We start from the raw sequence: 25013 nt of genomic DNA, 5'->3' as shown, positions 1-25013 counted from the left end.
AGTAAAGGGGTAGGGAAGAACATTGACTTTAGAAGACTGTCCATGTTTGGGAGGACAGGTGCATGGGGATGTAGGGGGTGGTATGACAGAACTGCTGAGGTAGTTGGCAGGGGCAAGAGGGCCAAGTAGCTTCCAACCCAGAATGGAATCAACCCCTCCACTTTGTGCTGCACTGGACTTCAAATCAGAGAATGCTAGACTGACCCTAGGCCTTAGAGACCATCCAGTGCAGTCCTCCCATTTCACACATAGGGAAATTGAGGCCCATAGAGAGTGAGTTCATCGAGGGAATAAGCTACAATAAGATGGCTACACTCTGGCCTCTCTCTTGAGCCTCCCTCTTGAGTGTTCCATGTCTGAGGGTCTCAGAGATGCTGCCTGATGGTCCCTCTGTAGAACACATCCAAAAACACACAAGCCCTGTGGTCTCTAAACAAAGGGAGTGATTTGCATATTATTTGCATGTTGCTAATTAGATGAGAGAAGCAGATTCACTTAGCCTTCTCCCTTTGTGTCCCCCTGTCCTATGTCCTTCTCATGGAGTTCTTCTTCCTCATCCATCTGTTGACCTCAGCAACTTCTCCCATAATTCCAGCCCAAGCCTCTCCCCCAAAGGCCCCTTACTCAGCTCCTGCACAACCCCTTCTGTATTAAGTATTTGGTCCTGTCTGGAAAAAGTACCTGGTGGGTCTTTAGTCTGAGTGGAGGATCTTGGAGCAGGTTATGGTGGAAAGGGAGGTGAGGGGTGTTCCAGCTTGAAGTTTTCTCTGGGAATGGGAAACAGTGAGCTCTGTCTCCTTATAGTCCAGGGGCTATCTGAATGGGGCTATGGAGTTGGAGGGGGGGAGAGTGCTCCTTGGGGATCTGGTGGGCAGGTGCCAGCTGCATGCCCCAGGCCTGCCCCAAGCCTCTTGGCTGGCAGCCACACCAGTCCGTGAAGACGCTGGCTTCTTTGAGGAAGGAGGATTCCTGGGGAAGGTCAGGAAGCATCCCTTGGCCTGGCAGTCTAACATGGAAAAGGCTGAGGTTACCATGAGAGTTCCTGTGGATCCTCCAATGGGGACAGCACATCCAGATTCTTAATGGCTGTCATCAACCTAGCTCAGAAAAAATGTGAGGCGCTGTGCTCAACTGAGCAGTGTCTCCTTGAGGGTAGGCACTCAGTAAATATTTTCTGATAATGAGGGGCCACCTGTCTCATGAGAACAGGTAAGGAGGAAAGGGGGCCACAGAGAGGCATAGATTCTGCCTCTCTCACCTCTCATTAGCCTCCTCTTTCCTCTGAAATCAAAGCTATGCCCAGCGCCTCTCCCAAGTGAGATGTATATAGGCTTGTCATATGATGACCACCAGAGAAGGCACCACACTGTAATCAAGACAGGTGCACAGGATGAGCACAGGTATCCCTAACCCCTATGCTGGCAGAGTTGCTGTGGCGCTTCATCACCATCATGGCTGACTCAAGGTAGCTGCCAGGAGCTGGGGAACATTGGTGCATTAGGATTCATGGAAAAACATGGCTCAGGCTAACAACTTGCAGAAACCAACCTGGTTAGGACAGTGGTCTGAATGTGGGAAGACTGCTCTGCATATGTGAATAATTCTTCTCCGTGCATGGGTAATAAGTGAGCTGCGTGTACACATGCTCCACGGGGCTTCAGCAAGCATCCTGACCTGCATGCACATATCCCAGCGTGCACAAGTGTATACTGCACAGGAGTGTCTTCATGGAATTCCATCTTCCTTCTTTCCTCCTCTGGGTCTTCTCTTCTTGTTTCCTGGTAAAATGGGAAGTGGCGTAGGAATATTAGTTTCACTATCCCCAGCCTTGATCCCTTGTGTTGAAGTTCCCTGCCTCCATTTGCCCATGACAGCAACTGGTGGATTCCCTCTTGGTCTTGAGTTGAGGGATCCCAGCTCCTGGGATGACCATCTTGCATCAATTCCTCTGACCTGGTGTGTACCATGCCACTTCCTCATCTAGTGTCCAAGTCGAGGGGAGAGGTGAGAGGAACTAGGGTGATGCTACAGGAGTGGGAATAGGAAGGGTGGATCAGATACTGTTCGATTTTGCCTAGGTCCCTCTGGAGCACTGCTGCTCATTTAAAATTCCGATTTAAAGCCGAGCGGCTCTTTAAATTTCCACATTAGCATGCCGCCCTGATGCCAGGCCAAGATGTTGGGATGGATTTGGCAGGAACGCCTCTAACAGCAGCAAGCAGCAGCATTTGCCAGCAATAAAACAACGCATGAATAAAAGAAAGCCGGCTTGGCAGCAGCAGCAGCCCAGGTAGCTGGGTGAGCCCAGGAGGGGCCCTCATATTTGGGGCTCAGAGGCATGAAGGCTTGTACAGGGGCATGTGTGAGTATAGGCCTCTGTGGCGGTCTTGCCTTCCCCCCTCACCCTCAATCTGTGCCTGCGGTGGAATTTGGGGTGAGGGCCCAGGCAGGATTGGGGTTTCTCCCCTGTGCCTGTCCCACCTCCTTCCCCACAGGCTTATCTTCTTTGAGGAGACAGATGTTGCCTTTGATGAGGACATAGGGACTTGGCCCAGAGCCTGAGTTGTCCTACTTCATTAGGGACCCAGAGAACAGGTGGGGTCAGAGAGAGCAACAATGCCTAGAGTGGCTTCCAGATCCATGACCCCAGGTACTGGGGTGCTGGGGGGCACTGTCAGGACAAGGCTACTGGGTCAAAGACACCATGAGGACTGAGTATTGATGCCAAGCTGGGTGGGAGAGATGCTCTGGGATGGGCAGTTGGCTAGAATTGGGAGTGGTCTGGGAGAGGAAGGGGCTGCCAAGCCTGATGTAACATTAACTTCCTGCAGATTCAGGTATTTTGTTTGAGGTCGGATGGCAAGGGCAACAAAGATGTCAGATAAAGCCCCTGGGCTGAAGGCTGGGCACCTCCTAGAGGTCATTTTGTCCATTCCCTGCTTCCCAGGGTCTAGGAAACTACAGCCCCAAAGGACTGGCTGCTGGCTCCTGTGTTCCTCTGCTCCAATCACCTAGCTGAGGATCATCACTATCGCCCCAGACATTTCAAAGAACAAGCAGATTGTCTTGTTCTCACCATCTATCCCTCCTACTTGGTCAAACCATCTCCTTCTCTGAAGTCCAGGGGAACGGGACAGGAGCAAACAGAGGATTGGCAACAGATGGTCTCTGCAGTCTCAGCTGAGGCAGAAAAGAGGGGTTTTCTTCAGTGCACCCTTTTCTGATGGAACTCCTCTCCTCCAGCTCATGAGTGATTTCAGGACCCACATGGAGAATTGTTGGGACTTTGAATTCTCTCCATCCCTGGAAAAGCTGGAGAGCATACAGGCAGGTCCAGGCACTGGTAAGGTAGGGGCCTCATATCCTGAAACTTGGTTTAGTCCTGTCCTGATGGATTTCTCCCCTCCCAGGGAGAATGAGGTGGCCTGACCTCCCAGGCACCCTGTTCTCTGGTCCATACATTGGGGATGACTCAACTCTGGGGTGAGGAAGTGGATAAAAAACTGAGTTTAGGCCAGAGGGATGTCCTTTTGTCATTTATTCATTCATCCAACAAATATTTACCAAATAGTTGCTTTATGCTAGGCACTGTGCTGGGCACTGGGAGCACTTTGGTGAATACAGATAGACGTGGTCACTGTCCTCGTGGAACTTTCCATCTGGTGGGGGAAATAGGATTATTATTATTCAAATGACTGCACAAATAAGTGTGAAATCACTGTTCTAAGTGCTCTGAAAGAAGAATATACAGTACCGTGAAAGTGTATAATCGGGGGACTTGGCTGAGTCCAAGGAGTTGAGGATGAGCTTGCAAAGGAGACAGAGAAAGAGCAGCCAGAGTGTAGAAGAATTGGCAGTGAAATCATAGAATCAAAGGAGAAGTTGGTCAATTGTGTTGAGAGATGCTGAGAGCTCATGAGACACCTATTCACCCTGACACCTCACCTGCTAGTTGTGAGTACAGGTATGGGAAGTCTCTGGCATTGTGCCTGGCTCACAGTTGGTGCTCTGTAATGTTAGCTCCCTTTCCCCCCTCCCCAAGCTGAGTCCTCCCTCCAGGGACCCTAGATTTCTGAAACAAAGGGGCCGCTTAGTCTCAGCCTCCTCTGTCAACTCAGACCCCAACCCCTAGCCATCCAGTCCTCAGTGAGGGATTCTGGGCTCCTCCCTGCCTCTTCACAATGGTCCCATGGAGCCCTACCATTTCCTAACCTATTTCCTCCTTTGTGTTGGCATTCCATGAAGAGGGGCTGGGGGCTGGGTCTCAGAGAAAGATGTCATTCTGGCTCTGCTTCTGGGCTGAGTCTGAGAAGGGAAGAGTGTTGGAATCCTCAGCAGCTCCCAAAGCTGCCCAGGGTGAATCTGAGTGTCTTAGGTAAGGAGCGGGAGTAGTTGGAGAGATGGGAGGGGGGCTGCCCACCCAAGGCGGCGTAGAGCCCAGAGCATTTTCCATTGCAGACACCCCATCTGTCTCCCACAGAAGGCTCGGGTTGGAGGAGGTGCCGAAAAGGGGGGTATGGAGGGTGAAATTGTACAGTCTGTGATCTAGTATGACGGCAGCGAAGGTGCTGACTGGGGAGAAGGGTGGAGGGTCAGGGTGGGGTGTTGGCTGGGAGAACTAGAGGTCAGAAGCTGGGATTGGAGGTGGGGAAGATGACAGGGATACTCTGTGCTACCCTCCGTAAGGAGCCCTGTGTTTGATTTTGATTTATAGCTCCCCATCCCAATGACCACAGGGCAAAGAATCACACCCCTCTAGTCAACAAACCAGTAGTGTTCCTAAGCCAAGGACCGGGCTGGATTCATAGCATCTCCCTCTCTCCAGCAGTCAGACCTTTCCCAGACCTTAAAATAATATTTATTTAAATTTGGCAGTTTTCAGAGTGTTTCCTTTCACATATCACTTTAATTGATCCCGCTAAAATCTAAGGAGGTAAACATTATCATTCTTGATCTATAGATGAAGCAACAAGGAGTTTAAATAATTAAGTGGGGGCGCCTGGGTGGCTCAGTCAGTTAAGCATCCAACTCTTGGTTTCAGCTTAGGTCATGATCTCATGGTTTGTGAGTTCAAGCCCCACATCAGGCTCTGTGCTGACAGCATGGAGCCTGCTTGGGATTCTCTCTCCCTCTCTCTCTCAAAATAGGTAAATAAACTTAAAAATTAAAAAAAAAAAAAAGGATTAAGTGAATAACTTGGATCACAGGAGAGTAAGGAGAGGGGGCCCTAACCTAGGTGTTCTGACATGCAGCCACTAGGTTATCCTTAGGCCTTCCTTGCTCCTCATTTTTGGTGATTCTGTACAGCCCTCACTGCCAGGTCAGGTTGGGGTTTTCTAGTAGATAGCTCAGAATAACTCCTTCCCTGTGACTGACAAACTTTGAGAGATACCCAGGCCTTTGGGAGATACATACATCCACATAGCTCCCACTCCTGGATACCAACATCCTGACACTAGGAAACTGGACATCCCCAGAGGGATGGGCCTCCCACATATAGAAATATGAGAGGGGTCTAGACTGGAAGCGGTCAGGAAATGAAGGCAAGGCAGGGGGTGGGGAGTGGAAATTGCCAGCCCAGTTAGTTGCCCTGTTATGGTCCACTCCAGGTCCTGAGTAGACCCTTGGGAATCCCTGTGGACACCCCCCCTCCCCACAATCCAAATTCTTTCTTTTTTTTTTTTTTTAAATATTTTATTTATTTATTTTTTTGAGAGAGAGAAAGAGAAAGTGAAAGAGTATGAGCAGGGGAGGGACAGAGAGAGAGGTAAACACAGAACCTGAAGCAGGATCCAGGCTCTGAGCTGTCAGCACAGAGCCAGACACGGGGCTTGAACCCACAAACTGTGAGATCAGGACCTGAGCCGAAGTCAGGAGCTTAACCGACTCAGCCACATCCCAAGTTCTAAATACTCCCCCCCTCCACCACCTATATTTAAGAGAATATGATTCCACAGCTTTCCTACCTACTCCAGTCTTTTTTCCCACTCTTCCCTTTGGAAGTTCTTCCTCAGGTATAACTTTATTTCTTCAGGCTACAGCTTAATCCCTTTAAAAGCCCTTTAAAACAGGTGCCAAGGGAACCCAAGACAGGGCTTGGGTTATTAAATATAAATAGACAGGGGAGGGGAACTGAATATAGTCAGATATTTTATCTCTCAGTCCCTGCAAGTTATTGGGAAGAAGGCACTAGTGGTTGCTAAGCAACAGGTCTCCATAGAGGACAAGGCATGAGAGGAAAAAGCCTCTTTTGAATATTGAGGTGAGAGGGTAGGGAAGGTGGGGTCAAAGGGCTATGGACCGGCAGGTCTCGGGCTACGGGAATGATTGGTTTGTCCTCCAAGAACAGCCCTATTCCCCAGGCCTTAGTAAACTCCGCCTTTACAGTTTTTCGGATTGGTGGAAGGAGGAAGGCCTCAGGCGCTCCTCCCTTCCTGCCAGGAGGAGGGAACCTGGTTTCCATAGCAACCCAGAAACAATCCTGGCCTTGTTTTGCTTATGGCTTCTCTGTAACCCCCTTATGGAGCACCAACTATCATGGACCCTTTTCTCTGACCCCCAACTTCTGATTTGAGGGGGAGTGCCCATAGAAAGATTAGGGGTGGGAGTGCCATAGAGTTGGTCTCACTTGGCCCTGAAGTGACCTATTAAGACTCTAAAGAGGGGGTGACTTTTAGGGGAAAGGGCTTCCAAGTGTCTTTTAACTGCTGCACCTCCTAAGGGGCTGGAAAAACATGGACAAATGGTGGCAGCAGATGCAAATTCTATGCCCAGGCTTGCTTTCTAAAGGGTAAGTATAGGCTGGGGTTGGAGGTCAGAGGAGAATGAGGGGGCAGGGTCCTTTGTGCCCCTTGGCCACCCAAAGCCCTAATCCTCCTCAACCTAAAGTCCACTGTCGTCAAGACCCAAGAATGGGGATACAGAACATTAACGTATGTCAAGTATAAGTGAGTGGCACCGAGGGGCATAATCTGTTTTTCTAATATGACCACAAGCAGAGTGTTAGAAGAATTAGGCCGACAGCTGCTGGTGCCCCCCCCCCACTTCTACCCCCCCTCCTCGCTCTCCCTCTCCCTTCCTCCTCGGCGTTTGCACACACCAATGGCAGCCGAGCCCTGCTCGAGATTTCTCTTAATCTTCCTCCGCCATCCTGCGCTCTTTCCGCAGGCGGTGCTGCGAAGCCGGCAGAGCCCCGCGTCACACCTTACTGCTCTCTGAGATTGCTCCACAGAGAGCTCAAGGAGATGGCAATTCGGTGCTGATGCCGGCTGGCAGCAGTTGGGAGAGGGGAAGGAGGAGAGAGAGGGAGGAGGGGAGGGGGAAAAAGTTGGCACAGATACCAAGTTTTTCCCTAGAGAGACATGGTGGGGGGGGGGGGTGGCGAGAGAAGAAGACAGAAAATGACACAGAGAAAAGGAAACAAGGAAAGAGAGAGAGACAGAGAGAAAGCGAGAGAGGATTAAAGTTCTCAGACATTCACATGTGGGCATCCCTAGCCCACCTCAACTCATGACCCTCTAAAGATTACACCACCCAGCGGGAGTCCCCCCTCCACCTCTGCCACACACCAAACACACACACACACACACACACACTCCCAGCCAACCTGGAAGTCAAAGCGGCCCAGACATGTTGTGTGTATTCGTGCAAGTGTGTGTGTGTGTGTGTGTGTGTGTGTGTGTGTGTGTGTATGCCTGTATGTTGTCTCTGTTTTGGATCGCAGTAGAATGCAGTATGTAAATGAGATGGTTATTACCGCAATGTTCATCAAGCTGAGCCGAGAAGACATTAATAGCCTGATGAATATGCATGTGAATTTGTTAATTAAGTTAATTATTCTGCTGAAAATGCATTCGTCTTCCAAGGACATTTTCCCAATGATTTTTACATGCTCTAGCCATTAGTCATGCTATATTTTATCAGGGAAATGAGTTTGCTTAAGTTGTAAAAAAAAAAAAAAAATGGAGAGAGAAGAGAAATAGAGAAAGAAAGGAAGAGGGAAAAAAATGAAAGAGGAAAGAGGAAAATGTGTTGAAGTTGAGAGTGGCAAGGCATCAGAGGCCAGCCTGAAGTTTGAGGCCCAGCTGGGCTTTTGAAGCCTGCCCTCGATTTTTATGGGTATCTCACTCTACAATTTTTTGCCCTTTTTTTGATGACAAACTTTTTTTTTCCAGTGCCAAATTTCCAACACATTAATTAATTGTTGTAGCCAATTAACTGTAGTTGTGCAAATGAGTTTAGCACTAATTACCATGCAGTGCCTGTAATCACATAAAAAACTTGCTGAGAAAGAGAGAGAAGAGAAAGAAGGAAAGGAAAAGGCAGTGGTGGCAGGAGAGAAGGAGACCTGGAGTAGAAGGGCAGCCAAGGAAATGAAATAAGCCGGGGGGGTCCTGAGATTTCCTGGTTAGGAGCCATCTTGGCTTCAAGAAAAAGGAGCTCCCAGCCACATTCAGGACCTCTGACAGTTAGGAAATGTCAGTGGGGGTAAAATTCAGTAAAGAGTGATTTCTCTTTGTCTAAGAACTTACAGCCAAAAGACACAAGTTCAGAATGGGTATCTATGGTTATTTCAATGATGCAGTGCAGTCCCTATAAATTCTGAAGGCTTCAGTGTTTATCCTCCATGGTTGGAATTACTGGGTAAGGATAGTAGGTATGACTAGGAGATGTGCCATTTCTGATGGGCCAAGGGAGATGGAGAAGAGTGTATGTGCTCTCAGCCTAGTTCTAGAACCATAAGTACATAGGGAAAATTGTTGAGTCCACAGCCACTGGAATAGGCCAATGGAGCAATGATAACAGCAGCTATAAAAGAGCCAGTTCCAGCAGGAGGTGGGAAGAGGCAGCCTTTGGCCAGACACAGCTCCCAGGAGAGGAGCCAAACCTTCTCTCCCACAAGCTGGCATCTCTACCACCCATCACGTCTGGGCCAACTCTAGGTTTCCACCTGTCAGCTTCAACCAGTGCCCACAGGCTGGGGGACAGACCAAATGATTTCTCCAACTCCTTCTGATTCAGCCGTCCATGACTTCAGCTGGAGGGAAAGAACAGTTGTAAAGCAAGGACTAAGTGCTACACTGGCATTTTTGCTTGCCCCCTGTATCATGTCCAGACACTGAGCCTGCCCAAAGTGTGTGTGTGTGTGTGTGTGTGTGTGTGTGTGTGTGTGTGAGAGCATGCCTGAATGTGTGCATACACACATGACCTGTAGCTCCTCCACCACCACCAAAAGAAAAGTGTTCTATTGCCCTTACCCCTTCAGAACAGAGAGCTCACTCAGCATGGCCTCAGTTTCTTCAGACCTCATCAGAGACACATCCAACTTCATACTTCCAAGGAGGACCTTAGCCATGTATCCTCTCATAGACACCCAAAGGCTTCCTTTCTGATTCCAGGTCCCAGGTCTGTAGGCAGATTACTCATGGGCTCTATCCACTTCAGCCCTGTTCTTCCTTGGCAAAGGGGAAACAATTTCAGAGGCACATGCCATACTGTTCCCTGCTCTATAACACTGCTGCTCTTCTAACCTATGAACCAAAGTTAGCTGCAAGGACCTGTATTGACCCAGGCTGCTCCAATGCTCTTCCTGCCTCCAACATCTCTCTTTTGGTTCTGCCCCACACCCTATTCCCAGCAACATTAGTCAAGGTATGAGAAAGCCTGGTGCAGGACAAAGAGCCCTATTTTCTTGGGTTCCAGACTCTTCTTTGCCATTTATCATGTGATCGTGGGAAAAGCATTTACTGTGAGCCTCGATTTTCCTCATCTATGAAATAAAAATAATAGTGCCATGCCTGAAGGCTTAAAGAAGCTTAGTAATTGTGAGTATAAAACAGTCAGCACACCAAGTAAAATGAGCTACCTTCATTAATTGGTAGGGAGTACAAAGTGAGAGTACAAAGTGTCCTTTAACAGGTGAATGATTAAACAAACTGTGGTCCATGTGGTCCATGGTGTACCATGGAATAAACAAAAGAAACCAACCACGCATACATACAAAAACTTGGGTGGATCTCTAGGAGATTATGGTGAGTAAAAAAAGCCAATCCTAGAAAGTTACACAGTGTATGACTCCATTTTTGAAATGACAAAATTTCAGAAGTGGAGGAGATAAGTGGTTGCTAAGGGTTAAGAAAGGTATGAGGTAGGTGTGATTATAAAAGTGCAACATGAGGAATCATTGTGATGCCGGAACTGTTCAGTGTCTTCACCGTAGTGGTAGATATACAAATTTTTACAGGTAATAAAACTGCATAGAACACACACACACACATACACACAAACAAGTAAAACAGGGAAATCTGAATAAGACTGGTGGACTATATCAACGTCAGTATTCTGGTTGTGATACTATAGTTTTTGCAAAATATTACCAATGGATGAAAGTAGGAAAAAAATGTACAAGAGATGTATTATTTCTTAAAACTGTATGTGAATCTACAATTATCTCAAAAAAAAAAAAAGCTATGATAGATTATTAATGTCTCTCTGCTAGGTATAGGAGGGAGAAGGGGCTGCCCTTGTGTTTCCATTGCAGAATTTCAAAGAAGATTTTAAAAACATTATTCTCAGGGTATATCAATAAAATGATCATAACCATAGGGATGAAGGGATATTTGTATCTGTTGACTCATAAATTCTACTTTTTGGAATTAACTATAAAAATGCATGAAGGTTTATGTGTTAAGGATGTTCATTATGGATGGTATTATTTATAACAGTAAAAATATTTAAATGATTAAAAGTAGGGATGACCCTTGTAAATCATGACATATTTAGGTGATGAAATATTCTAAAGACTTTAAACATACTTAAAAAGGGTCACCTGGGTGGCTCAATTGGTTAAGCATCTGACTTTGGCTCAGGCCATGATCTCTCAGTTCATGAGTTCAAGGGTCGCATCAGGCTGTCTGCTGTCAGCATGGAGCCTGCTTAGGATCCTCTGCCTCCCTCTCTCTCTGCCCCTCCCCTGCTCATGCTCCTTCTCTCTTTCTTTCTCTCTCTCTCCTTCAAATAAATAAACATTTAAAAAATTTTTTTAAACATACTTAAAAAAAAATACACCCAGCTCAATGCCTGACACATAGTAGGCACTCAATAAATGGTAGTTCTTTTCACTTTACTGGGATATTCTGGGTATTAAAAAAGCTAATGTAGGGGCACCTGGGTGGCTCAGTCAGTTAAGTGTCCAACTCTTGACTTCAGCTCAGGTCATGATCTCGTGGATTGTGAGTTCAAGCCCTATGTCAGGCTCTGTGCTGACAATGCAGAACCTGCTTGGGATTCTCTCTCTCCCTCTCTCTCTCTGCCTCTCCTCTGGTGGCTCTCTCTCACTCTCTCAAAATAAATAAACTTAAAAAAAAAAGTAAAAGAGCTAACGTAGGTAAATATACTGGACAAACTGTAAAGTGCCTGGCAAATGCCAGAAGTTGCTACCCTAATGGCTGTCTCTCACAGCTCCATCTTGGATGATGAAGATATACTTCCAGGTAGAACACTGCCTAATGTGCTCCTGGCTTGAGGCATGGGAATGGGGGAGTCTGAGTCAAGGGATTGGGGCTACTTCCTTTCCAGGAGACTGCCACTTCCTGCTCCGCATCATGAGGACAATCATGGACATTGTTCCCAGCATACCCATATTCACATATTTGGTCTATAATTTCAGGGGACTCATAAAGTCTTTGAAGCAACGTCAGCCCTGTTGACTCCATAAAAGTAATAGATTATTGTTATCAACCACTGCATACCTACTGAGTACCAGGCAGTGTCTTAGGTGCTTTACATATATTATTTCACTAAATACACTCATAACCTTAAGAGGTGGTATATCTGAATTTCACAGACAAGGAAACTAGGGCACAGAAAGGTTAAGTGACTTACTAAGGTAGCACAGTTGGTAAATGGCAGTGCTGGTGCTGGAACCCAAGGCTGTCTGCCTCCCAAACTTGTGATCTAACCATCACATACTACATTTAGAAGGACTGAGAAGGAATGCACTCCCAGAGCTAGTGTAGAAATTGCATTGAGGCCCACATCTGGAGAAGCCACTGAAAAGTAATCCTGTTTTTTCAATTCCCCTTGGGTAGGCACAGACTTAAACTCATCCCAGGCAGGAAAAAAAAAAAAAAAAAATCTCTGAAGTAGGCCCATTCTGAAGTTTTATATCTCATGAATAAGTTTTTCCTTGTGTCTAACTTCTATCTTTTTTGCTAAAATCTAATCCCTCTTCAAACCCTCATTTCCGGTAGGGACAGTGAATATATGACATGGTGCCCTTCCATGAAAGGTCCTAGGTCAGGAGAGGCTGGAGGAACTTCTCTTTCCCTAGTTCTGTTGAGGCCATGACTAAGATGTCTCAGTCCCCTTGGTGTCTTGGATTTGATCCAAGGTATCAAACCAAAAGATAAGCAGGAAAAAAATGGACCAAGAAGAAGAGTAGAAAAGAGTAGCCTAACCAGACCAAGGAGACCAGCATAGAGAATGGCTTAGGAGTCTCTTGGGACCTTAGTGCTGGGTTAGGTGTAAAGTTAAGGTGGGCAATTTTTCCCACCACACTCAGCAGCCAGGTTTATGTTTGACATGTATCTAGCTGGGGAGGTCTGGCCACCATTCCTCATGCCAGAGTCTCTGGTTAGTCTCAATATGACATCTCTATAGAAAGGAGAGGGCTGGGGGTTCTGCCACTCTATATTTACTCCTGTCTCAATACTACCTCACTGTGCTTGCTCAGGATCAGGCAGCCCAACTCGGGGTGCTTAGAGACGCCCAGGGAAGAGAATTATCTTGTGAGGAGGATGCTAGGATCTCAAGGCTAGGGCCAAAGCTCTTTTATCTCAACATGAGAGCCAGGAGGGTAACTGGAGCCTGAATTGGAACATCCTTCCATCCCTCCCTCTCTCCTCTGTACACCACTCTACCCTGCTGGGGCCCAAGCATGCCCACTGCTCACTTTGGCTTCCCTCACTTCACTTACCCTATGGACAGGAGAGGGTTAAAGGCATGGTATGGGCAAGCTATAAATTTCCCATCAGTGTGGGGAGAGTAGGACTGTTGGCAGGGAGGGGGTTGGGCTGGGGGGGGAGGGGGGAGCTGGGAAAAAGCCAGGAGGTTGTCTCTAGGTAACAATAAACACTGCAAGCAAGGAGCAGCTGTTACACTTACTCTCTCTGCATCACAATGCTGAAATAACACTAATAAACCAGTGTGCCCAATGCACAGGCATACACGCATTTAGGGCCGAGCCCCACTGCACCCTTAGAGCTGCCCTCTGCCTCAGGTCAGGGCTCTTACTGTCAGTGGACATACCAGTCTTGGCCTGGCTATCCTTGTGGGGAGGATGAGCATGAAAGAGTCAGTCTCAGAGTCAGAGTGGCATTCTCAAGTCAGGGGGGTTGCAGAGGCTGGGGATTCTGCGTTCAGACCCTGATGGCATTCACTGGTGCAAAGAGTTCAAATGGGGTAACTCTTGGCTGGGAGTTGGGAGTAGAGGAAGAGAAAGAAAAGTGTAGGGAACAGGCCACTACTTACCATATCTTCTCAGATTGGAAGGGATGAGTTGGCCAGGAGTGGAGATAGCTGAAGGGAGACAGAAGAAAAGGGAGGCCAAGCAGAAAGTTTGAGAAAGAGGAGAAACATGTGGTATTGAGGAGTGATTCTAATATCTCTCCTGGGCCTAAACTCCCCACACCTGCCTACACCCACCTGGTGCACCCAGGCTCCCCCTCACAGCACCATTTCTATACCAGAGCCAGGTGATGTGTTGGTTCAGTTCAGGACTGAGCTTTATTATGGGTATTCCAGCAGGAGGCCCTGGGTTCCTGATGCTGCCAGGGAGAGCTGGGGGAGTAGAGATGGTCCCAACTCCCTGCAGGAAGAGCAAAGAGCAAAGAGCGGCTGGTCTCTTTCTCCAACCAAAACCATCTCTGGATCTCCAGAAGCAGCCCAGCAGAGAGTCCCTCACCCCAGCTGGAGAGCAAAGCCACCAGCAAGGAAACAGGCAAATGAAAATGGGCTCCGCCAGAGAATTCTCCTCCTCTTAGCCCATCCTTCACTGAGGTGAGAGGGAAGGTATTATTATCTGGATACTAGTATCAAAGATCTCTGTTTCCCTTTGCTGAAACAAGGAGGCCCCTGGGACTGTGGTCAGAGGCCTGAATGGTTCCCCTGGTCCACCTTCTGGCCACTTTCTGCTGATGTGGTCTCAAACACAATATCCTATCATCCCCCTGATTCAGAAAGGATGAGAGGATGCACATTGCCCACCTGGCCTGTAAGAGATAAAGGAATCAGCACCTTTGAAGACCTATGGTGTCTGTTTCCAGGGAAGAGAGAACTGAGACTGTGGCAATCCTTCCAGGGAGGAGTGGCTGTGTCTGTCTGCACATGTGAATGCCCAGTACCCTTTGTGCAGCCCCAAAGGATACAATTGTATACTACTAGCCTAGCCTCTCGTATCCTTTCCTCACTGGGAAGCCTCTTTCTGGGAATGCTCAGCCTTCCCTGATCTCTTCTCTCCCATTTCCCTCTATTCTTTCGTAGCTGGGGCCTCTCCTTGACCCACAATCCATATGAGAGACCTTTATCCACACAGCTCAGAGTGGGGGAGAATTGGGGCAAAAGAGAGCTCTAACAAGCCTGAAGCCTCTTCCCCTCTTGTTTTCATAAGCTGCCCCCATTGCTATGAGTCACCAGAACCTTGAGCTCAGCTGAGCTGCCAGCAGCCTTCTCCCTCCTTGCCCTGCAGCAAGGCAGATATGCACCCAAAGGGCCCCAAGCCCACCACCTCACAGGGCCACAGCCTTTTCTTTCATCCCTAGGAATCTGTAACGCAGACACATTGAAATGAGTGAGCAAAGAAGTGTGAGAGACCCCAGCATGTGTTCTGTGCCAGAGCAGAGAGCCGGCTGCCTGCATGGCAGAGCAGAACCACCAACCAGAAGAGCTGGCACACTTGGGCACACAGCCTTGTCAGCATGTGAGAGAGGGTGCAGGAGAGGATAGGATAAGGAGGCTGTTTCAAGACCAGGCATCTCCTCCTAGCTCCCTCTCTGGTTACTGTTTATTCCCCTTGGCCTCTCTCCCTGGGTGCTGATGGACATCACAGCACTGCCACCTCTGAGGCACCTTCCTTCCCCTCCCCCATGGCTTTGGGAGCTAAAGAGGGGCTATAACAACCTTCGAGGTGTCAGGTGGGAGGTTCAGACATCTAGATGTCTTACCAACCCATGGGACATACTGAGGGAGAAGGAGGAAAGGCGGAGTCCCATCAGAGTAAAAGCTAAACCCTGGGCTAATACTGAGCTTGTTTTTCTCCAAAGTGCAGGGGATTCTGCTACCTCTGCCTCCCACTCACTTCAAGTCTACTCTTCTTTCCCAGCAAAGACTCAGCATTCCTTGTGGCCTCTAGACTCCAGGCTCTGACTCTGGGGCTGTAGATCTCCTTGCCTAAACCTTGGGAGTATGAGGCAGGGCTGGTGGGGACTACGGGAATGGAAGCCTCATTCCTTAGAGAAACATCCAGAATCTAGACTGAATGCTTTCAGGGCCTTTTGGACCCTCCACTATGCCTCTAATGTTGGACTGGGGCTGTACAAGGGTTGAGAAAGGGCCTACCGAAAGCCTGACCCCCTTTCTGCTCCTTCTTTGCTGTTCTTCTCCACTGCTCTGTTTCAAAAGAGAAAGAGCAGCTCTGTAAACAGGAGCCTCTAATAAATCTCATGAATAATATTCAATATGAACACCACCCCTCTAGGTTAGGCAGTCAGCCCCACAGATGGGACTATAGGCCTCAGTTCCCAAATTTCCCCTCTCTGTCTTCTCCCTGACTTTCCCAGACAAGAGAATTATCCTCTTCAATTCCCTGGCATAGTTCTCCCAGTTCTCACTACTATGGGCCCTTGGAAGTAGAGGAAGAGCTTGATGGATTCTTTCCAGACTGTCTTGGGGGGATGCGAAGGGTCCTTCTCACTTACTGTTTGTAGAGAAGGCAGAGAATGAGAGAACCAAGGAGATGACCCTGAAGGTCTACAAATAAGGGCGGTGAGTGTGGGGCACTTAGAGAGGCACATTCTGCTCTTCCTCAAGGACTCTGGGGATATAAAATGGGATACTAAGATAGAGAAGACAATTCTGGGAGTGGGGGAAAGGTGTTGGGGGCTTAGAGAGTGTGAGGAAGTTTCTACTCATGCTGCTTTCCAAGATCTCCCATCTTTGCCCTGACTCCAACTTAGTCTCCTGAAACACAGAACACAGAATCTTGAATTTTTTGAGGAAGGAAGAAGATGCCAGGAAATGCCACTTTTGGCAACCTAGTGAGAAAGCCCCTTTTCTCCTTCATTCATTCCCTCCTTAACCCTAGTGTCTGAACAGTAAAGGAAGGAGGGAGCAGGAGTGTTGTGGAAAGTTGGAAACATGCCTTGCCCTTCTCTCCATTATGCACCAACGCCACACAAAGCCAGATAGGGCTTGACTAAATGCTCTGAGGCCATGACACTGCATGAAATGCAGGGGTATTTGTGACTTGGCTTCCAGAGCCTTGAGTTTTAACCCTGTCTCTGTTTTAGGCCTAGACATGGGACAAGAGATATAAGGCTACTCTCTACATTTCTGGGCATAATTTTGTCTAGTAGTTTAGACTGTGACAGGGAAACTTGTGATAAAATCTTTAAAAAAAAAAAAAGCTCAACATTTAGTCACCTTTTGGAGATTTATTTTTTTATTAAGGAACTGGGACAGTTGGTACCTTCCCTGTGGACTTTACAGAGTATAGTATAGTAAAATCCCATGAGAGTGATGGACTCTTGGGGATCTGTCTGCTTGGGAGCAAGGGAATGGATGAGGTGACCTCTGGACCTGTATGAGAGAAATGTTCCCCCAATAATGCACCTGCCTAATGCCCTTTAGTTGCTTCTAAGACTTGGAGGCCAGAGATAAGAGACTCCAATAATAATCGTGCCAACCCTCTTCCCTTGACTTTCCTCCCCACATTCTACCTACCTGCCTACCTACCTACCTACCTTTCCTTGTGGTCCCAGGAACTCTCCAAATCCAGGACCTGATTTCCCCTCTCAGTCTCCATTTCCACATCTGTAAAGTGAAAGGTTTGGCAAGATGAGCTCCAAGTTCTCTTCCTTGCAGCAGTATGATCCTATGAGTTACACCCCAATGGCACCAGGCCTCAAGTAACGTCCAGGGTGTTTCACTTATGTCTAAATGTACAGATATATCTCTGAACCTCTCACTACAGTCCCTGGTTCTATGGTCCCTTTCTCTTGCCATCTCTCTTCAAGGACCTCAAAGTTCTGTCCCTACTTTCCTTTCACAGTTTTACATTACTCACTGGGACAAGCCCAACTGGAAAATATCCCAGGAGCAAGAAAATATCCTTACCTAATAACCTGGCTGCAATTTTGCACCTCAGACCCAAATCAGCCGGTACAATTCTATGCTTTTTGGAGGTCCTAGCAGTTGGGGGGAAGTCCTGGCAACTCTCCCCAGGACCTCCCCTCCTCCTCCACCTTACGATTCTCCTTGCCAGAACGCAAAGTGGCCAGTGATTGATGGGCCTGGGTTCCTGGTAACCGCACCCAGTGGCCCAATCCTCCTCCCTTACCCAATCCCTCCCCTGTCCCTATTCAGAGATCAGATTGTCTCATGTTGGTCCCTGAGGTCCCATTAATTAAAAATACATCCAATTAAATGGCAGGTGAAAACGTGCTATTGGAGCTCTCCACCCCCCTGCCCCAGCTTGGTCTCCCCCCCTCCTTTTAAGGCTCAGCTGTGCTTTGAGCTGAGAAAAAAAAAAAAAAAACAACACACACACACGGAGAAAGAGAGAGGGAGAAAGAGGGAGAGAGAAGAGGAAGACATAGGGGTGGGAGGATGAAGGGGGGCTGCTATTTGAACCTCTGCCAGGGTAGCATGTGCCAGCCTGGGAGGGTGGCACTGTGCCCTGGTGTCTAATTTCTGGAGGTGTGACTAGGTTCAGTCAGCTGGGTACCCACCTCCATTTCCCTTAAAGGGGCAGAGGGAAGTCAAAGGGTGTGGCTAGCTTCTAGGCTTGATGGGTGAAGGGCAGAAGTGTAAGTGGTAGAGGGCCCTTAGGACAGGGTGTGATGTTCAGAGTTGGGAGAGTCTGAGGTCTCCATTCTTGGCATATCCCTGTTCTTCTCCAACCTGCAAAGAAGATAATGAGAAGCCGGCTGGGACCCAGGTGGCAGGGCATGGCGATGCTCCCAAGCTAGGCTGTGCCTACCCCTACCCGCAGGAAAGCTGAGGAAAAAAAAAAAAAAAAAAACAGAGGGAGGGAGGAAGGACAGAGCCATAATTTGAGTGGGAGCAGATGGGTCAGATAGGATAAAATATATAAGGATGGATGTTTATATGAGCACCACAACACTCAGCACCTTCTAGGCAAGAGGGTCCGGAGGGATCTGTCCTATTTGCCCTTCTCTAGTCAAAAAGAAGTAGCAGGAGTGTGAAGTCACCTCAACCTGGCTGCCTGGCAGGCTATGAGCAGGGTATTTCCCCTGACAAGCACTGGTCACTCATTCTCCTCCACACTTACCGTGTCCCAGCATTTTGTCAGGTAAGGCATCTGTTCCACCCTCTGCCCCTCGGAAAGCCCTCTGGCCCCAAGCTATGCAAAGCTAATGGGCACTGAGAGCTGTTGGGAGAGGAGCTAGGAAAGAAGGGATGAGTAAAGGTGGTGCTCAGAATCCAGGCACCAGGGGGGTGTCTGCCAACCCAGGGCCCCCGCCTGGCCTCCCTGGCAGCCTCAGTACCTCCTCACTTCACTTTAACGCTAATTGGAGATTTTAATCTGCGCTGCTGCTCTGCTCAGGGTGCTGGGGGGAGTGCCAGCTGTGCAGTAATTCCAGCAGCACCGACTGTTTAATCAAGCTGTCCTCCTGGGGAGGGGCCCTCGGGCATGGGGGTAGGAGGGAGGAGGAGAACCTCTGTCATCTCCCTTAGCCTGTTCAGCCTGGAAGGGCTTCATGGAGACTGAGGATCAATTGTGGGATACCTCACCCCCATAGGGGCCCCATCGCCACTTGGATCCTCAGCAGAACCATTACACCGTAAGGGGTTGGTTTGAAGCTCCAGGGCCAAAGTAGCCCCCCTCCCCATCTGGCTTTCTGACACCTTTTTTTTGGGTGTGCTCTGGCCACTCAAGCTGCAGACCTCTACTGGACCATCTTGAGTTCTGCAAGTCTGTGTTGGGGAGGTGATGGGGGCACAGAAGGCTGAACTTTCTCCCTCTCACAGTCCTCTCCCCCACATTCTCACTAACAAAGATATTTCTCTTACAATTTTGAGAGATTTTTTTCTCTGAAAATCACAGGTGCTCCCACCCTCTGGACCAGAAAGTGACTGTGTAAGAGGCAGGGAAACAGTGGGGTGGACAGCTGAAACCTGCTACACCCTGAGGAAGAAAACCATCTATGCAAGAAGTTTGGTGTCTGGAGCTAGGGGGCTTCCCGCGTTCAGCTGGAAACATACTGAGATGTCAGGCCACTAGGGTGGAGTGTTTAGGGTCTGAGTCCATTTTTAAGGAAGAGCAAGTGATACTAATTATTCTTCTGGCTTCTTGGGGCCTGGCTCTCAGGCTCTCTCTCAGGGTATTTCTGATCCCTGTCTTGGAGAAAGAATGCCCCTGTCACCTAAACTCTGTCTGCTAAGGGGCAGGAGTTTTAATTGGTCAGCAGCACCCTCATGTGGCAGAAACCAGGACTGCAGCTGCCCAAGTAGCCCAGCAACTTTGAGGTATCAGACATCCAGGTTGACATTCAGTAGGCAGAATTATAAATATTGGTGCTCTCTGACTCATCAAGGTACCCATGCATACTTACTGATTGACAACTTCTGGGGACATTTTATGCTTTCCTATCCTTCCATCTACTGCATCCTCTGACTCAAGGTATAAGCCTATCAGAGAAGGAGCACCTCACCCAGAGCTGACACTTATTAGGGCTGCTGCTTGTGTTGTCTGGCTTGCAGGGGTAAAGAGGCACTGCTGAGAGAGGAGGCCTAAGAGCAAAGGGTAAGCTGATGTCATATCTGATGGCAGAAGAGGCTCTGGCACCCTGCCAACTTTCTACAAGTGCCAGACAAAAGTTACCACCTGAATTCCAGAGACTATCACCTAGTGGTGGGTTTCTGCTGTACAGAAATCCATTCTTACTCCCTAGGGAGGTCTGGGAATGAACAGGGACAGATTATCAGAGCCTGAGATCCTTGTCCTTGAGAATAGACACCAGATAAACACTTTTCCCTCAAAAGATCCAGGTATTCTCCAAGGATGCCAGGCCACTGGGCAGAATGTACATCTGGGGCTTTAGACTTCTGGCCCCAAGAGAAATGCTACCTGTCATTGGACCCTTACCCTCCACGTGAAATCTCATCTGTTTACTGGTGCCTTCTTCCCACACCCGCTAAATGGGGGAAATGGTTCTGTACTGTAGAAAGGGTTGGATATTTAACATCAGCAAGATCTTGCTAAAGATTAAAGCTGAAAGTCACAAGGCAGAGAACATCAGAGAGAAATACTCCCAGAGAGAAATATAACCCTGTTTGGGGTTGGTGGGTACAGAGAGGCAAACCTACCTGGCAGCAAGAAGAGTGGGGGGTGGGCACTAGAAGCTGATGACCTGCCTGGTTCTGGGCAATGAAGATGGAGAGAAGCAGGCTTGTAGGTCTCTACTTCTGGTGCTTTGCACAATGTCTAGAAAGGTGAGAGCTCCCATCAAACCTGGAAAGGAGGTAGAGAAGCTGATGGGAGGTAGTAAAAAGGGACAGTATGCCCAATCCTGACTCAAACGGGAGAGAAAACAACTTCTTGGGGAAGAAGAAGGCAAGGCTGTGCCTGTGTGTGTGTGTGTGTGTGTGTGTGTGTGTTTGTTTGTGTGTGTGCACGCATGCTCCCGGTGAGTGAGTGGGGCAAGTATTGGAGAGGAGAGGTTGAGAGTAGTCAACATCAGTACTCCATCAAAGAGGAAAACCCATTAGTGCAGTGGGCCAAGAGGAAAGGAGAAGAATGAAATGGCTTTTGGTGCTGATAAAGAGAGATACTCTTACCAGGGGGAGAAATTGTGAGAAAGTAGGACATCATAATAGGGTCAAATAAAAAGCTAGGGAAACGCCTCTGGAGATCTTTGGGAATAAGAAACTTCCCTGAGACTAGCTGTATGGGGCAGGGGGAGGGGGGAGGGTAATCCTTTACAAAAGTAATCCTGAAGCCTCTGATTGGCCTTAGGTCCCTACCTGGCTTAGAGTCTATGAAAGAGACTGAATGTGTCAGGGGTCCAGATGCTAGGTGACTGATGGACTTCACCAAACTCCTCAAGGGCCATCCTTCCTGCTGCTGCCACCTGTAAAGGAAAATGACAGGTTACATTATGAGACAAGGGACTAGACACCAAAGAGAAATTTGGTCTTTCACCCAGGGAATATGGCCTTAGTAGGTAACAGTGATGGTGATGATAACCATTCTTCCAATTCCCTCAAATCTGAATTCACAAAGCCCAGAAGGATTAAGAGGAACTTTAAGTATGCTTCCAGAGAGAGTTATAACTGTTTTAAGATGCCTACCTCTAGGGAACTAGCTCCCAGTCTGATAAAGTAAAAACAATGGTTCCTACACCTAAGAGGTAAGTTAGGAATTCAACACAACTAGAAGCTATGAAACCCAGAATTATAAAGGGTGATGAAAGTTCAACGTTAATGCAAAGTTAATGCAAGAAGGTGACTCAAGAGGAGGCCATCTAGTTTTAGATCAGATCACCAGCTTGTATTCAAGATTATCTGTTTTGTCTTGTCCAAAACAGCTTCTTCCAGAAAGGCTTGGAGGCAGGGGCGCCTGGATGGCTCAGTCAGTTAAGCATCCGACTCTTGACTTCAGCTCAGGTTATGATCTCACTGTTTGTGAGATCAAACCCTGCATTGGGCTGTGCACCAAAAGCTCGGAGCCTGCTTGGGATTCTCTTTCTCCCTCGCTCTCTGCCCCTCCCCCACTCACGCTCTCTCTCTCAAAAATAATAAAAATAAACTTAAAAAAAAAAAGGCTTGGAGGAAAATACACAAGAAAGTCCTATGAGACAGAAAGGAAGTTTGTGAAGGGACAGCAGACTTGATACACTTTGGACAAGAAGGGCAGTCATATACATTCCCTACATAGGGAAGAATCTGCATGGGGACCAGATTCACGTTCCCCCTATATTATCAGTTGGGGTGTGATGGAGAAAATGTAAAGGTTATGCTTTGGGATCTGTTTCTTTGTCATTAGCAGACAATGTTCATTTTGCAGATCCTTCGTCCCTCTGACCTAGATTCATAACTCTGTCTCAATGCTGCCCAGTGGTACCTTTCTCCCTCTAAGATTCTGATTCCAGCTCAGGGACTCTTTAGCATTTTCCTCCATGCACATCATTGGCTCTCAGACTTCTATGTTCAGAAAATAAGCATTGAAAGTGACTGTAGATACATCTCGGAGAAGCTCCAAAGAGGGGTAGTCTCAGCACAGAGCAAGAGGACTTCTGAACCTGTTGTGCATGTCAGTTCATTGAGCACACTATTTAGGGCTTAGGTAACAGCAGAGCAACATACCCCTTCCTGCCGCCTCCTCAAAGGAGAAAACCAACAACTCAAAACTTAAATAATAAGGGGGGGGGTGTAGAAGGTGCCCCCTCCAACCTCTTTTCCCTGTAATCTCAGAGAATATCTCATTTTACTCAGAGTTCTATAATCCCTTCTCTTGTTCAGAGACTCCCCTTAGTTTCCCAGTAGGTGAGATGTGTTTTCTTTCTCCCTTCCTTCTGATTTTGCTTTTCTACAACTGTATTGTAATATAAAGGAGCCAGAGTTGAGATTTAGGGTAAACTCCTGTTCTCCAAACCCCAGAGATGGTGGCAAAGTGCCCTTGGAACATGGGGGTAACTCCGAGGGCATTAAGATCTTTGGCCTTGGCTGCCACTTGCTTCCCAATGAACCAGAGCTCCTGACTAAATAAAAATTACATGTGTACAATTTGCATATTATAGAAAGATTAGTCTTTGAGGTAGAAACTATAAAGCTTCTCAGTTTTTCTACTAGTGTTTTTCACATCCACCTTTCCCCCCTCAATCCATCCCTCCCCCCTCAAAACCCTACAGCCCTTAGCTTCCTTTCTTGAGGAAGCTCATTGTTCTCAGGAGTTGGCAATCTTAAAGCTAGGGGTTCTATACTCAAGTAGGTTAAGATTATGGCCTCTTGGATTCCAGTCTTGGCTGGTTGCCACTAACTCACTCACTGTGAGACAGTGGGCAAGGCACTTCCCTTCCCTAAACCTGTTTCCAGGCTTGTATACCTAAAGAGTGAATTAGGTGATCTGTAGGTTCTCTTTCTACCTCTGGCCATCTATGATTCTTTGAGGAAAGACACACTTCCTTTTATCAGGAAGTGAGACATTCCTGCCCTTCACACCTTCTCTCTGGGCCACTGCAGAAAGAAGCTCCCCTCTAGATGCCTACCTTTCTCATGCTGGCATAACCAAAGGGACAAATGAAGGAGTCCCAGTAGGAGGCCTTCTCTTAAGTGACAAACTCCTTCTATTATGAAGAGATGTTGAGAAGGTGATCTAAGTCTAACTCTGAATCTTGACAAAGCAGAGAAGAGTCAAGGCAGGTATGGGGCAAGAAAGCATGCCCCGCGCCGCCCCCCACCCCACCCCACCCCCACCCACCTCACAACATACAACTTAGACTGTCTGAACACACACTTGGCTTTGCCCTAGGGAGGACCATGTTCAACTGTATGTGGATGGAAGAAGAAAGCAAGGACATGTGTAAACACATCTAGAGCATTGACACAAATGTCCAATCAGCGCAAATACACTCACTGTTGTTCCATCCTACATTAGGCCTATATGTGCCTTATAAGAAGCTATGGTGAGTGGGGGTGGGGGGGGCACCACATCCCAGTCTTACCCCTCCCCAAAGTCAGAAAGGAAGAGACAGTGAGACAGGAGCTACTTGGCTTCCTATAAATTGTTTTGTCCTTCCTCACAGCTGCAATCAGAAGCTAAGGGCTCCCGCAGGCCTTGTTCTGATCTGCTGCAGGCGATGGAGGGTTTTTGAAATGGAGAGGACTTGGCTGCGGCCCCGTTTCAGCTGCCATTGGGGCTGGCTAATGGGCTCATTCGGGAAGACCCCCGCCTGCTGCACTAAAGAGTCCCCCGCGGACCCCCTCCCCAATCCCAACCCAATTAATAAATGGGGGCTCCCACTTTATGGCTCTGGGAGCAGGAACCAGAGCTACAAATGACCCCCAGGGAGGGACAGAAAAAGGCCTTCCAAGAAACAAGCTGGAGAATTGTGCATCCATAGGCACATGCTGCCACAGGCTAGTCATATCCCATTTTCAAAGCATTAAAGGGGAAGAAACTGGCAAAAAACCGTATCTTCTTTCCTAGATCTGGAGAGGGACAGCATTCTTGAAGTCTGTGGGAACACCCTAGCAATAAACTCTCTTTCACCCAGTTCTCCAACCTGAAAAGGGCAGGTGATCATCTGGGCACAGAGCACATGCTTCACTATTTTCTAGGAGCACCTCCCCCTCTTAGATTCTGAAATACTGAACAAAGACACATCCCATCAATTGGTTAATGAAGTACACTTCCTACTTCTTAAAAATAAAGCAGCTACCTTTTTCCAAGCTCCCATCATAGTCAATAGGATAAATATGTCGGGTCATCTCTCCTTTCACACCCAATCATCAAGCCTTGCTAATTTCTATGGACCCCCTTCCTTTCTTCTCATTCTCCCAGTCACACTGTAGTGCAAGCCCTCAGATAAAAACCAAAATATCCTAGCAAACTTTCTTGCTTCCTTGACCCAGTACAGCTGTGAAAGTCCTCAACATCATAATCATCCCCACTATGCGTCTGCTTCCCGTTAATGCTTACCAAATCAAATCCAAATTCCTCATTCCAGCCGACAAGACTGCTCCTCCTAATATTCCCTCCCCTTACCACACTG

The 25013-nt window shown here is 47.9% G+C and overlaps 1 protein-coding gene across 14 annotated transcripts in view; it reads right to left on the bottom strand.

Annotated features, from left to right (window-relative positions):
* Positions 1-428: 428 nt before the first annotated feature.
* The window catches only part of CDK12 (cyclin dependent kinase 12), a 78322-nt gene continuing 53737 nt past the window's right edge, over positions 429-25013 (bottom strand). For 2 of the 14 annotated variants that reach the window (XR_006714946.1, XR_006714950.1), the window contains exons 15-20: positions 21265-21371; positions 20608-20752; positions 17019-17088; positions 9258-9455; positions 3565-3659; positions 429-1778 (exon numbers count right to left, since the gene is read on the bottom strand). The gene's annotated coding sequence lies outside the window, so the exon portion shown is untranslated. Of the gene's footprint in view, positions 1779-3564; positions 3660-9257; positions 9456-12976; positions 13579-17018; positions 17089-18005; positions 18178-19503; positions 19640-20607; positions 20753-21264; positions 21372-25013 lie in introns of those variants that run through there. The other 12 variants (XR_006714942.1, XR_006714939.1, XR_006714941.1 and 9 more) reach the window with 12 other exon arrangements.

The sequence above is a fragment of the Leopardus geoffroyi genome, chromosome E1, assembly GCF_018350155.1.
Source record: "Leopardus geoffroyi isolate Oge1 chromosome E1, O.geoffroyi_Oge1_pat1.0, whole genome shotgun sequence".
Classification (NCBI taxonomy): domain Eukaryota; kingdom Metazoa; phylum Chordata; class Mammalia; order Carnivora; family Felidae; genus Leopardus; species Leopardus geoffroyi.
The sequence above is the reverse complement of the archived record's forward strand: the minus strand, read 5'-3'. Positions and strand labels throughout refer to the sequence as shown.